General features: G+C 41.3%; 1 protein-coding gene across 4 annotated transcripts in view; it reads right to left on the reverse strand.

Moving 5' to 3' along the window:
• Positions 1-11233, reverse strand: part of Lyn (LYN proto-oncogene, Src family tyrosine kinase) — a 112563-nt gene that overhangs the window by 60901 nt on the left and 40429 nt on the right. For 2 of the 4 annotated variants that reach the window (XM_028770346.1, XM_028770332.1), the window contains exon 1: positions 941-1111. The exons of the other annotated variants lie outside the window; for them this stretch is intronic. The gene's annotated coding sequence lies outside the window, so the exon portion shown is untranslated. Of the gene's footprint in view, positions 1-940; positions 1112-11233 lie in introns of those variants that run through there. 4 annotated transcript variants of the gene reach the window in all.

Below are 11233 nucleotides of genomic sequence, written 5' to 3' on the forward strand. Positions count from 1 at the left end.
AGAGAGAGACAGAGAGGAGGAGAGAAGAGATCTGAATATTTTAGATTTTCCTTCTAGTTCTATTATTGTATTCTTCTATTGTATTCTAGTGCATTCCATTTTACAGTCATGAATATTATAACCAAATAGGATTCTATGAAGGATCCATACAATCCTGCGTCTCAAAATTTAAAGACAAAACCACTAGGATTTGACCCTTTGTGACTTAAATATTATGCCATTATAAACTAATATAAAATAAACGCAGATCTGAGAGCCTAGCTCTGGCTAAGGCAGGAGGGTCATGAGTTTGAGCCCTGATGTCTGACTTCCTCTTACTTAACCTTGCACTGTAGCAAGCAGTTGCCTTAAGGCGAACATAGAGGAGGAAACAGGGCCCTGAGGTGTGGAAAAGAAAGCATGGTCACCCCAGCCCCAGGAAGACCCATCCTAGATCATCCAAGGTCTCAGAATTTGCTTCATCTGGCTTCAAAGCTGCACTTGATTTACACCCACTACAGCCTCATTGCCTGTCTGTGGACAGGCCTTATTTCTGAGAGTTTCCTGAGTTAGAAGCAGAGACAGGAAAAGAGAACAGAAGCTCAAGAAGAGATCTTATCCTTCAAAAGTCAAGTTTAAGTTTGGTTCAAGCATCACGGACAGGACTTGATCACCACAGCAATCCCCTCTCCTCACCTTCCTTCCATTGTTTCCCTTTCTACTTCACTTTCAGAAATGAAACTTAAAAAAAGGCACATACAGCAACCAGCTTAGGAAGAGAGAACAAGCCATTAGAACAAGCCCTCCGACAGAGTGTTACTAAACCCCATGTGAAACAGAGCCGGAAAGTACATTGCTAGACCTTCTTACATAATTCAGTAATTGTTCCAAAACTCTCAGATCTTTTCAACCATATCCCAGAAAGCCAGGACTGCCATACTGGCTGAGCTGGTAACCTTACCTGTGGTCTCGATGGGTGAGTTGGGGCTGTGAAGTAAGCGCTGATACCACTCTGCTGACGGGGATGCTATATGGACACTGAGAACATTTGTGTTTCCTGAGGGTAGTCCGCAGAAGCAGAAAGACGAGCCCCTGGACAGTCTCAAACTCCCTTTCTTAACTGCCTTCCAGCTCTCATGAGACAGGAAGTGAAGAGAGAAAGAAGAGGCTCCTCCTTCAAACCTAGAGTCCATCCAGATAGCTGACTGGACTTCTGTTTGTCCAGTTACAACATCAGACCCTCCCTAAAATTTAAGTGCTATAGATGATGGAGTAGTTGGAACCAAGATGGGCTGGGTGGGGGTGGAGGAGACATCGTGCTTGTGAGGAGACTGAGGGTGAGAAGAGAGGCAGTTGGGACTTACAAAAAGTGAGATGGGGAGGAATAGAGGAAAGAGTGGATGGTTGGGATACAGCCTGCATTCACACAGCCCACACCCACAATTACATGGTTTCCTTTGGTTCTTCCAAGACAAAGTTTCACTGTTTAGCCCAGGCTGGCCTCAAATTTTCAATTCTTCTCCCTTAACCTCCCTTAACACTCTCTCTCTCTCTCTCTCTCTCTCTCTCTCTCTCTCTCTCTCTCTCTCTCTCCCCTCTCCTTGTTTCTGTCTGCTTGTTTTTTCAAGACAAGGTGTTACTATGTACCTCTGGCTGTCCTGGAACTTATTCTGTAGATCAGGCTGGATTTGAACTCACAGAGATCTACCTGCCTCTACCTCCTGATGCTGGGCATGTGCTACCATGCCAGGCTTCCCTTAATTTATGAGTACTGGTATTACGGGATTATGTCACACATGGTTTCTATTAGTGGTTGGTTGGGAAAGGGGTCACAAGAGAGGAATTTGCTTTAAGAATATTTGATATATATTGGGTGTATATCTTACACATAGAAGAGAGGTATCCCACTTTGAAGTAATGGCTACTTCTTTTATCATGGTGTGGAAAGGATGTCAAGATCAAAGACTGAGGGTCTATTTTCATCTCTGCTCCCTGAGCCTGTGGAAGTATTTCAGGGGAACCCAGAGGTCTTCAGCATCTATACAACTTTCCCCAAATCAGCAGTACTCAGCAAAATCTCAGCAGCCACTCTGCCCAAGACCAGCTCAGTAAGAACACAGGACATGCAAAACATGGAGGAATCTGAGGCTTCTTCCCCGAACAGTATGTGAACTCCAATGTCAGAATGGCAAGCAGTGAGAAGAAGCCTGAAGTACTAGGCTGCTATCCTAAAGAGACGGAGTCATCTGAAAACAGCCAAGTTCCATTGAAAGAGACTGTGCTGACAAACTGAGAGGCTTACCGCACTTACTGCTACTCAGAGGGCTGAGGAGAGAACACACTCACAAAATGTAGTTTTTCCTGATGTTGAACGACAGTGTATACATTCCTGTAGAGAGCTACACAGAAAACTCAATGGGCTCCAGAATTAGGCAGTGGTGATGGTGTATAGTGTGGAAAATATACTAAAACCTACCGAACAGGAGATTTTAGTTTTGTGTGTATGGGTAAGTGTGTGTCTATGTGTGGGTCGTGTGGATATGAGTGCAGTGCCTTCAGAGGCCAGCAGAGGAGATCAGGTACCCTAAAGCTCCAGGTAGAGGAAGTCATGAGCAGCCCAACATGGATGCTGGGAACCTTTCTTAACTGCTGTGTCATTTCGCCAGCCTTAAGAATTTGATACTTTAAAATGGCAAGCTTCTTTGTATAGAACTTTCAGAAGGAAAACTTGACTTTAAAAATGCTCCAACCTCAGAGATATGGAAAAATGGCTCAGCAGTTAAATGGACTTGGTGCTCATGGAGATGACTCTGGTTAAATTCCTAATGCCTATGTCAGAGAGCACACAGTCACCTGTAACTACAGCTCCAGGAGTCTAACCTGGCTTCTGGCATCCACGGGGACTTGTACACATGTGTACAAATCAAACTATATAACAATAACTGAAAACAATAAATCAAATAAATTTTAAATGTCTCTACCTCAAAATGAGATATGGGTTCAGTGAAGTTTATTTCTAGTTTATTTAATTTCAGTAGTTCTAGGGATTTAATTGAAGGCTTCAAGTATGCCAAGCAAATGCTGAACTCTAGGTTCATCTCCAATCCTCCTTTGGGGGTGGGGGAGTCCCTGCAAGTGTCACAGCCAACAGGGAAACAATCCAGGTGAGGTAGAAAATGTGATCCGAGTTTATCTTGACTGAGTTAGCCGCTGTTGGACTAAAACTTCTGGAGTCTGACTCCAAGTGGTTTATTTTTTACACATTTAAATGCAGCAAAACTTTGCAAAAAGAAGTTTCCACATGACAATTATCACAAGGTACTACTTTATAGCAGAGAGCACCTGTGCCCTTTTCCAAGAGAATGGCTTTGATTGATTGAGAAACAGTGCTCCAGAGTCTGGGCCTGGGAATGAAGGGTTTGTAATAAGTCAAAGGATGGATTCAACTGATCGGAAAACAATGCTCAGGATTCTGGAGAATATGGCAAGGGCGGGCCTTACAGAATAGCAAAGATCAACAGGTTTTAACACATCCATTCCCAGCCTTCCAGATAGATAGCACATGACAGTTTCTTTTATTGACAAAAACCGCCTATGTGTTTAACAGCTCTGGTTTCTTTTGTGCTGTCTGTGAGCACATGAACCATTTGTCCATTTGCACTCCTTACTTATTATTTTGAGATAGTGTCTCACTGATTTTCCCTGGATGGCCTTGAACTCTGGAATGAAAGCTGGGCGTGAACTTGCAAGGCTCCTGAGTAGCTGGTGTTGGTGAGAATTCCAGGAAGTAAGCAGTGTCTGCAGAGACAGATTGGCTGATTAACGCTGCAGTGTTATCAGGAGACTGAGTGCTGCAGGCTCAGAGGCTTGTCTTATCTCAGCTTTAGCCCCTGGACCAGCCATTCCTTGACCACCTCTGTATCAGAACTAACATCCTTTGACCAGCAGGTAAAAACCTTTCGGAATTTATTAACATAGCAGACTACTCACCAACCCCAAAGCTATGGACATCATCAGATAGCATCTCAGACCTATTGAAAAGCTTTCCACATCTTGCTCTAACCTCCTCTTTGCTGTACACACCGAAGTATTTTAAACTGCCTTTGATTTATGACTTTCTTAGTTTTGAAAAACTATAAAAATTTCATGAAGCTGCTTCTGCATTAAAATTTTGAATTTGGGGTAATCTAAATCTGTGTTTCTGGGCCATGGCCATTCAAATGTGGCTCTAGAATAATCCTTTATCTTTATCTTTATAATTACGTGTGTGTGTGTGAGTGTGTGTGTGTGTGTGTGTGTACTGGTATTATATGCCTGTATCACTAGAGCTGGCATATTGAGGGATAGTCTCCTTAGATTTGTCATCCTCAGGATTCTATTCTCTAAATGTTGGAATTATATTATAACTGGGTACTAACATTTTCAGGTTTCTTTCCTCTTTAATTTTATTTCTTTTTAATTCCAAAATAATTCAGTCGACAAAGACTGTACATGTTCAATACCTTCTTTAAAATGTATGTTTTTTAGACCTAAGTCAGGTCTTCTATTGAATTCTATTGAATTTGAAATTGTTGTCTTTAGTCTGTGTAACAGGACTCACACAGACCCATAGATCCAGAACTGTACAGTTAGCTATGCCATGGACAGATTACAGGAGCATGTAAAGCTCACTGATGCTGAGATAGTTTGGAACTATAGCACATAAATGCAGTAACCTATCTGCCTGTCAGAGCCTTTAATAAATCCCTGGGAACACTGCTTCACTGGATTTGCTAGAAGGAGTTCAAGAACGAATGTCCAGAAGAAAAAGCTATCCATTCTGGAGGCCAGAAGGGGCTCCTAGACAATCATGAGAGGGGTGAGCAAATAAAAGGTAGTGAATAATCCTTCTAAATCCAGCTTAAGAGTCACTTGCAAAGCAATGCATTCTTCTCCACACTCTCGTTTCTTCAGCTTAAAATGATTTATGGGCATGGCAGGAGGCAGCAAATGGGCCATGGTTACATTGGCCAACTTAGCAAAGTCTTCTAGAATATGGACCCCTCTTAGTCAGACATTAACAGTTCTAGGGATAATTTATTTCTAAGAAAATTACTGGGGGAAGGGTGCATTACACAATGTTCAGTGTAAAAGAATATTTATTATGGGGGCTATTTCCAATACCATACAGAAATTACTGCCAGATAACTGGTCACTGGCTAAAGAAATGCAGACCAAGTCACACACTTCATTTCAATAAAAGTCAGGTAATTTTTTTTTTTTTTGGATTCTTGGTTTATAAGAAGACCGATTCAATACTTGCTATTTTCCAACCGTAAGTTTTAGGCACTTTCATATTAGATGCAAGAGAATTGTCATTATTTTAATAGTTTGAGAATGTTATTCTTTATCAATTTTAACCAATTTTCACAAGTTCTTGTTTATTTTTATTCACTACGTATATAAGTGTGTGCCTGTGTGTAGGTGTGTACATGTGTGTGTATGTGCCCACAGGAGCCAGAGGGAATGGATATTTCTGGAACTGGAATTAAAAGCAGTCTGTGAAGCATCCCACATGGGTGCTGTGAAACTGAACTCAGGTCCTCTGCAGAAGTGGTTCATGCTCTTATCTGCTGAACCATGTCCTCTTGAATATTTCTATGATGTTTATCATGAAATGTCTCTTGGGTGGAGGTTAATGCAGGGCCCACTGTGTAGCCCAAGCACTGCTTCCCAAGTGTGGATTATAGGTATGCACCACCACACCTGGCTCAGAATATTCCATTTTTTAGAAGTTAAGGATTACTGAGCCTTCTTAGGGCTGTAATTAATAATTCTTAACAGCAACTGTTGTTTAAGTATTCATGTGAGATCTGCTTGTTTCTATGATTGCTAGCTTGTTTCTTACTGTATCTAGTTGTACATTTTGGGACTTGTAATCTTTCTAACGGTCTCACGTTAGGGCTGTATGTTTATTGTATTGCATATGCAACTCTAGATGTTTGCTTCTTCCTCCTGTTCCTCCTCTCACTCTCACTTCCTTCCACATCTCAGGATAGAGCTAACCTTTCACACCAAAGAATGCTTACTATCCTCCCTCCCCACTCTCTCGTCTCTCTCTCTCTCTTTTTCTTTTCTTTTTTTTCTTTTCTGTATTTCGAGACAGGGTTTCTCTGTATAGCCCGGGCTGTCCTGGAACTCACTCTGTAGACCAAGCTGGCCTCGAACTCAGAAATCCACCTGCCTCTGCCTCCCAAGTGCTGTGATTAAAGGCATGCGCCACCACTGCCTGGCCATCTCTCTCTTTTTCTAAGACAGGCTTTCTTTGGCTGTCTTAGAACTTGCTCTGTAGATCAGGCTGGCTGTGATCTCAGAAATCTCCTTCCCTCTGCCTCCCGAGTGCTGGGATTAAAGGCATCTCCTCCTACAGACCCAAGTTTCAGCATGTTGTATGTGTTGGGAATTTTTGGTTTACTTCCTTCTTTTGCCCAGTTTCCTTCTAATACTCCTAAATATAAATTCAAATTTTAATTAAGTATTTTTTCACTGCTAAACTATGTATTTTTGTTGGCATGCCCATTTGAAGTTTTGGCCAAAGTACCTTTAAAATGCAGTTAAGCTGTAAGATGCTCAACATAAACAGTCCCAACGCTCAGGGACCTTTATGGAAGATGAGATGGAAAGAATGTAAGACAGGAAGCACTAGAGCCAAACTGTGTCTTCTGGACATGATAGGACCACATACTCATGGGTTCATAGCCATCATAGTTTTCCACTCAAGACCCGCAGAAGATCAAGCCTGTCAACCTTGCAATATGGAGAGAGGAAGGCTCACAAGTCACCACCTTAACTGAGCATTTATTGGTAGATGATGGCTTCCGGGACTGGAAGGACCTTTCATTAAGGATATGCCTCCTGGGTCAACCAAACTTTGTGGGTGTCCGCACATGATATATGGGTAGCACAAACTAAACTCATTGGATTATTTGAAAGAAAATAAAGGAGGTCAGGAAGTTGGGGAGGATATATAAGAGGAGTTGGGGGGGGTTGGGAGTGAATGTGATCAGAATACACTGGATACATGTGGGAAATGCTCAAAGAATGAATAAAAATCTTTTATGAAGAAAGAGAATGAAGAGGAGGAGGAGGAGGAAGAGGAAGAGGAGGAGGAAGAGAAAGAGGAGGAGGAAGAGGAGGAAAAGCAGCAGCAGCAGCGTGGATCCAGTAGTATGGCCCAGCAAGTACATGTGCTTGTTGAGAAGCCTGATGATCTGATTTTGATCCCTGAAACCCATATATTAAGTTTTGAGTTTTGTCTTTCCAAATCTCGTATGAATAAAAAATATGTAAATATGTATATATAAACAATATATATATATATATATTACACATATATAGCATCTATGTTATATATATATGTATTATATATACCACATACAAGTTACATAACAATCTATATCTTATATACTATATAGATCGTTATATATTTTATATGTAGCATACTTAATGGAAATATATTAAATTTTTAATCAAATAATTTGAATGAGAATGCATAGAGCTATTATGTATTTTCTGGGCTGTAGCTCGGGTAGTCTGTAGGACTGAACAACTTGGGATGGATGAGTACAGCTGGAGCTGTAGGCTTTGCTGAGAATTTAAAAGAAAATGAAATTCAGTTATGATGATTTGTTACTAGTTATAAGAAAAATCTCTGGCCATGCTGGCAATGAGCCCAAGTGTGTTCTGGAAGACTAAGAGGCTCCAGTGGGGACTTTTGGAGGGAAAGCATAGAAAAAAAAACCAGAAAAAAACAAACTGCCAGGCAAATCTTCCTCTCTGGAGTGAGCTGAGAGCAGAGAAAGACCTGGCATATCTGCAGAGAAGCAGACCAGGGCATAGGTAGAGGACAGCATATGACAGAGTCCAGCTACCAACAGACCTATTCCAGTCCTGAGTGACGGTCCCAGGTCAGCGCACAGGAAGCAGCCCCTCCCACTTGGCTTACCCCACTTGCAGAACTCTCTGTAGTAATCTCACTAAGGAAGACAACAGTGGATTGCTGAAAGCAAGAATGTATTCTTTTTTAATTTTGTTTCTCTTTACAAAAAGGAACAATATGAGAAGAAGATGCGCTTATGGAAACATATACACATAGGGAAATGAGCCACCTGAAGGTCTTAAGGGGAAATTAAAGGCAGAACCAGCATCATACAACTAACAAATCAAGAAGCACCACTAAGCATCAGCTTTGTTTCTAGACTCAGACTCAATGACCGACAAGTCAGCCATCTATATTTAGAAATACACACAACTGTTGACTCTGTCTCACTTAAGTAGGTAAACCATAACATAAAATGGATATAACAGATGAGATCAGGAAAGAGGGAAACTGAGCTCCTGCCACCAGAAGGATGGCTTGGGTGTTACTTTGGATGTATAGACATTTGCACAGTTGTTAGGTGTAGACAGCAAATCTACACAACTCATACTTATCCAGAGGCCAACCCAATGAGAAAAATATGTCTGGGGTACACATTCCCTTCTCTGTAACAGTGCTTCTCAGCCTCTGAAATATTAACAGTTCAATCAGAACAATAACTGGAGAGGAGGTAGTCCTGTGCATTGGAGGATCTTCTGTAGCAAGCTTGGCCTTTTCTCACTTGAAGTCTATAGCTCCCCATCCCCCCACCCCACTACCACTTGTGATAGCTACAAATGTCTCTTGACATTGCCTAATGTCCCCTGATGAAGCCTGCCTGACAGAAAGCTGGCATCTTATTGATAGAAACCCTCAAGTATTAATATTTATGTGATAGACTGGGAAGAACACATATGCTCTCCTAGTCTTCAGTGACACATAGGTTTAATATAGCCGATAGAAGAAGCACGACTAGTGGGCCTGTCTAAACAGATGTCTGACACTCTGACAGAGGTGTCTTCAAGATAAACAGACCAGGTGCAGGCTGAAATGAACCTTGAAATGTTCAGTGACAATACTGCCAGCCTGCCTGTGGCCTTAAATATAAAGTAGTCTCAGGAGTTAATGATAGGCAGAACAGTATGAGTGACCCAGCGTCCCTATGAATGAGTCAGTGTATCTATTTCCCCCTCATAGCATGGCTAAGGGCTCCAAAGCCAAACCACAATTAGCAACTCAGATTTCATTTTCACTAAAAGAAATTCAAAACTCATTTAAAATGACATCGTAGACAGAAATAGAATCACACACACATAACCAGCTGGTCTCTAGCAGAGGAATAGAGGTGGTTCGGTAAACAAAGGGCAATCTTGTCAACAAAGAGTAAAGAGCAACAGAACATCATAATGGGGCTGACCAGGATAATGACCCAGACCCAACCCTTACTCCAGTCTCAACCACAGATCTAATGTAAAAGGCAAAGCTAGACTATAACACAGAAAAATAATTATAGGAGAACATGGGCTGGTGCTGAATTTTAAGATACAAATTAAAAATAAGTTCTACAAAAGGAAAATATTGAAATTTATTAAAATTAAAAACTTCTACTCTCCAAAAACCAGTGTTAAGAAAGTAAAAGATGGCAGGGTGGTGCATGCCTTTAATCCTAGCACTCAGAAGGCAGCTGCAGGTGAATCCCTGCAACTTCCAGGCCAGTCTGCTTTACTTAAAAAGCTCCAGGGCCACTTAGTAAGATCTTATCTTAAGAAAGATCAAAGAAACAAAGGAAAGAAAGCTAAGCCACAACTGGAAGATCTTTTTTTTAAAGTTTTTCTTTAATAAAAGACTGGCAATCAAATTATAAAAGGAAGTCTTAAAAAATCAATACTAAGGAAACAAGCAATCCACTTTTAAAAATATATGAAAGACTTTAGCAAACACCTCCTCTATCTCTGGGGAGGGGGGAGCTCTACCAGGGCCAGCAAGGTGCCTCAGTGAGCAAAAGCACATGTGTCTAAGTCTGAAGACTTGACCTTGGTCCTTTGATCCTATGGTGGAAGGAGAGAATCGATTTCCCTAACTTGTTCTTTAACCTTCAAGAGCTCCCCTTGCCAACAAAAAGTGTGATTAAAAAATAAAGAGGCATACAGGTGGCACATGGATACCCCACATCATGTATTGGAGAACTATAAATTAAAACAACAATGAGATATCCATAAATGTATGAGACTGGCAAGCTTCTAAAATACTAACACTACCCATTGCCCAGGAGGATAAGGAGCAGCAGAAATGTTCATTCACTGCTGGGAACATAGAGGAGAACCCAGAGACTCTGGGCAGCAGTTTTAAGGTTTTTCTTACTGTACGGGCCAACAATCACACTCCTTGATAGTTATGCTAAAGAGCTGAAGAATCTGCACATGGATGTTGATAGTATCTTTATTCATAATTGACAACAATACAGAAGCAGCCAAGATGTTGGTGGAGGTGTTGTCACTGCTCATCACCGAGGGAAATAAGCTGGGGCACAGGGACTCTGTGCAGTCTGCTCATTTTTCTACAATTCTAAAACTGGCCTTTACTCCATTAACGCTTTTAACGTGTTTGTGACAGAATAGGTAACACTCTGAAAGCCTTTACATCAATTTTTAAAGAAAGGAATTTTACAAAGATTGTTAGAGTATTTCTATAAGGAAAGTTCTACAGCACAGCATGTGCCCCTCAACACCCAACAGCCTTTGCAATTACCAAGGTTACAAGGCTACTGAGCCTGCTCTGAAACCCTTGGGCTGAGTGACAGAGTAAGGGGTGGGGCAGGTGGAAAGGGAGGGATGAAGTAAAATTTTACTGAATCTTCTTGAGACACGTCTCAAACATCTACACTTTTAGCTTGAGAAAATGCCTGATAAGAGCTGGGAACACTATTAATGTTTAATGATAGTCACTATTCCCAATATGCCCATAGCCGTTTAATAAGAAATAAAACATACGATTAGATGGGGCTTATAAAAACAATAAAGCAAAGTACATCTGATAATGTAGCCTTGAAACTGCTCATATAATCAATACATTCACATAGTGAACAGGACTTTATCAGCAATTTGTAACTTGTCAGGGCAACTACTTTTTATGTATATTTTAAATTTTTTGAGGCAAGGTTTCTCTGTGTAGCCCTGGCTGTCCTGGAACTCACTTTGTAGACCAGGCTGGCCTGGAACTCAGAGATCTATCTGCCTCTGCCTCCCAAGTGCTGGGATTAAAGGCCTGTGCTAACCACTGCCTGGTTTATTGTTCTGATATTTTTCAATCTGTCTCTGTGTCTCTGTGTCTCTGTGTCTCTGTGTCTCTGTGTCTCTG

This window comes from Grammomys surdaster, unplaced genomic scaffold (assembly GCF_004785775.1).
Source record: "Grammomys surdaster isolate TR1022 unplaced genomic scaffold, NIH_TR_1.0 64, whole genome shotgun sequence".
Classification (NCBI taxonomy): domain Eukaryota; kingdom Metazoa; phylum Chordata; class Mammalia; order Rodentia; family Muridae; genus Grammomys; species Grammomys surdaster.